Source organism: Pygoscelis adeliae, unplaced genomic scaffold (genome assembly GCF_000699105.1).
Source record: "Pygoscelis adeliae isolate BGI_AS28 unplaced genomic scaffold, ASM69910v1 Scaffold505, whole genome shotgun sequence".
NCBI classification, from domain to species: Eukaryota; Metazoa; Chordata; class Aves; order Sphenisciformes; family Spheniscidae; genus Pygoscelis; species Pygoscelis adeliae.
Genome location: NW_008824811.1, coordinates 469,120 through 472,825, shown reverse-complemented (window position 1 = coordinate 472,825; position 3,706 = coordinate 469,120). Strand labels below are relative to the sequence as shown.

Genomic DNA, 3,706 nt, shown 5'->3' with positions numbered 1-3,706 from the left:
GCTCGCTGTGCCGGCAGCTGGCTTTGCAGCACGCTTCTTACCAATTAAGGATGTTAATAAGTTCTGTGTTGTTCATGAAGGTTACAAGTAACACGCATGAAGTTACGAATGTTAAAACCTCCTGGGAAGGCCTGGTGTCTTCGCCATTTCTAGTCTTCTCCCAGAGTTCGCAATCGTGTAGGTGCCCATAAGTGGGGTTTGGGTTTTTTTTTTTTAAATAAGCTGTCTCCAGGATTAAGAAGCTTTATTCAGTGATGTACTGAATTAAAGGGGGTTGAATTTAATTTGCTAACCTACTGTTTTGGCCTATTTTCCAGTGACTGCTCTCTGATACTTTTATGTGGTGACTTCATGTTAACTGCTAGGAAGAATGATTTCTAAAAATCTTGCAGCTGGTACTGTGTGAGATTTTTTTTTTCTCCTTGACAGATTATTTGTGGAAAGAACACTAGATCATCCTCTTTTTGAAACTTCATGGGTATCAGAGCAGGAAAGGATGCCTCAGTCCTCCTCTTCTGAGGAAAATCTTTATAAGCTGTAGCTTAGAAATCAATGTTTTAACAATTTAAACTTCACAATGGCATCTAAATTCTGGAAAATTTGGCTCCCATGGAGAGTGTTGCAAGTAATTATCTTATGATGGTGAACTAAACTTGAAGATGCCTTGGGCTTTGCATCATCTCCTATAAATATGCTGTAAAGCATAGCTGTGAGTAACCAAGTGTGTTGCTATAAATGCAATTTGTAAACAAAAAAGAGCCTAATTGTTTAATTATCTTGTCTCCACTGTAGAGCTTTGCGTTGAAATCTACATCTTAATTAGGTTTTTTTGTAGAGAGAGTATTTTGCAGTTTTGTTATAATGTAGCACAGGATCATGTGGTTTATTTTTGCCGCTTGGTTTGACCAGAACCAAATTTAACAATACTGACAGGAAATGATGCATTCTGCATCTACAGCGCCATATATTTCCATGGTGCTTTGCAGAGAGACACGAAGGTATGTTCAGCTCCCCAAGGAGCTCAGAGTTGATGGTTTCCATTCTCTCTGTATGTAAATAACTTTATATGCTTGAATAGCTCCATTGCCTCAAGTGGACTGTTAAGGTGTGAAATTGCTCATGTGTGTAAATGTTTGTGAAAGAAAGACTGAATAAAATGGACTTGGACAAGAGCTGAGAGGCAGGGGGTAGGTTGAGATGTCAAAAGACACTTGAACTTCCATTCGTTCCTTTTTAATAGTAGGGAGGGTCCGTGACCATGCTTTGGCAGACCTGCACAGATACAAAATGCAAATAATCTTTCAGTGTTTGTTGCCATGGTTTTCTGGACCAGGCAAGAACATTAACTTGGACTTGTTGCACATCCGGTGTGTTTTAAGGTATGAATAACAAATTGCATGCTTAATAGAAATAGAGCGAGCAATGCAGAACTGTCCAGCAGAAGCACAAAGTTAGTACTTCTGTTTTATGTTGAGGTGTTTTTAATTTTGCATCTAACGTGTGTGATCATTAATTATAATGTGAAAATACTTTTCCAAAGATCTTAGATGTAAAAGCCGCCAATGTAGTGGATGTTGTCCTGTATTTTCCTTTTAGATTACTTTGAAGCTACTACATTTCATTCATAACTCATTTCTTCTTAAAAGGCTCTTGAGTTGTTTAATCTGGCAAATGATAATGGATGGTCTTTGTGTTACGAAAGCCGTTCTTTCCCATTCAGGTAAGAGGATTTAAACCGAAGGTCAGACTTCTATTGTTAATCCTTTATGGCTTACTAAATAGGAAGCACCTAATCATGCAATTTCCCCCCCCCCCCCCCAGCATCTGAGGGCAAGCCCTTGGAAGAAGGGATGAAATGCACGGTGTGTGACTACCCAACTGCAGCCTGTTCTTTGCCTGCCCTGGGACTTTAGGGACTCAGAGCTGTTAGGCATCTTTTATGAGCGCAGTACTCGGGAGGGAAGGTCTTGGGATCCTAGGATGCTCTCTTCATTTGTCTATTTAGGATATAAATCCTTTACAGCAGGGCTTCTCTGTTGAATATTGGAGGGCAGGGAACTTTAATTTCCAGCTAAGCCTGCACAAGTAGGGATATGTAGTTTAGTTACTGGGCAAAATTTTGTGTAACGTTGAACCAGGCAATTATGAAAGCTGTAAAAAATGGTCACTTGGGCAGAAACAGTGGGTGGGGTTTTTTTAGGTGATTTTTATTCCAGTCCAGAAAGGGATGATAGACTAGACGATTGCTTGAGGCTCCTACTGGCCATGTATTTCTGACTTGATTGTACTACGTAGTTGCAATAGTTTTCCTCATTAGCCTGGTTGTCTGAGAAAACAAGGCATCTGCACGCATGGCCCGCTCAAATGTTCAAGTCTGATGATCTCAAAAATACTACGGGCACAAACAGTGAAAAGTCAGCTGGGCAGAGCCAAGAAATGAATTACTGACTCTACTTCGGGAGTGGCGCCTGAGTAAGCTAATGGTGTTATTACATGTCCGAGAATCCACCAAGAAGAGGTGCCATAAATGACTTCGTTAGAGCTGATGCCTTGTAAGGAAGAAGATAATTAAAGCATGAGATAAAAAGCGACAGGAAACAGGACTTTAAGTTCTGCTGCTCAGAAAACAGTTTATTCTCGAGGGGGTTGCTGAGCTTGTAGCAAGAAGGTCTAAAGCCAGTGTTTTGCCTCCCTACCTAAAGCCTATCTTTAAGTTCTGGAAGAGGCACGGCATGTTTTAATGCAGTCTGCCTCCCAGCTAGTACTTTTTCCTACTTGGTAACAAAACTGACCTCTTTTTTTTTGTCAGAAGCATCCCAGTAAATGCTGTAAACTTGAAAAACAGTGTGAAACACCATATAAATTATACAACACGTTACGCGTGGCCGGAGCCAACGTGTTAGCGCGTGCAGAAACTGTTGGTCACAGCCGTACTAGAGCTGTGGCTTCTTTTCATCTGTTTGCGTGGAAGTGTTGTGACTTCAGAGGAATTACAAACGACTTGTGGTGTTCACAGCCGTATGAGGATTGGATCTCGAACTGTCTCTCTTGAACGCGTTGCGTGAACCTGGTTGTTACGGCTGACTGCAGGCCCAGCACCGATGAGGACCGGAGGTGGAGCTGGGCTGTCCCTGGCCTGGGCCGTGCCTGCTGCACCCGGGGTCGCTGGAGGAGAGGAGGGGCGGTGTGTGAGGGCAGTGGCGGAGAGGCTTTGTGGGGCTATCTTCATTTAGATGTTACTCGAAAAACTTGGCCACTATCTTAAAAAGTTACCAAATCACTTTTCCTGCAAAAGCTCTGGGAGAGCTAATGAGCCGTGGGCTGTATAATCGCATGCGGTTACGATATGCGTTTACATTTCACGAGGTTTCAGGTGGCTTGGGCTCTGCTGCAGTGGGCGTTCAATGCGTGTTCGGGGACCCGGAGGGGTCGTGGTCGGATCTCGATTCCCAGGAAGCCGGGGAGCCGCAGGGTCCGTCAGCTGCGTGGGGAGTTGTTCCTCGCGGGTTGGTTCACGAAGCCCTGAAGACAGCTGCTGGTGCTTGGAAGCTGATCTGGGGTCTCGCCAGCCGGCGCCCCGAGGGTGGGTGTCCAAGCGTGGAGGTGGTTCCCTGCCCGGAGGTGCTGGCTGGTTTCCCCGCCCGGAGGCAGGGTGGTGGGACGGGGCGCCGGCCCCGCCGCCCAGGCCGGGGAAGGGGCAGCCCTC

The 3,706-nt window shown here is 44.8% G+C and overlaps 1 protein-coding gene across 1 annotated transcript in view; it reads left to right on the top strand.

Annotated features, from left to right (window-relative positions):
• The first annotated feature begins 120 nt into the window (after positions 1-120).
• IFT140 (intraflagellar transport 140) overlaps positions 121-3,706 on the top strand; it is a 92,267-nt gene continuing 88,681 nt past the window's right edge. Inside the window, 1 exon segment of the mRNA XM_009324239.1 lies at positions 121-177. The gene's annotated coding sequence lies outside the window, so the exon portion shown is untranslated.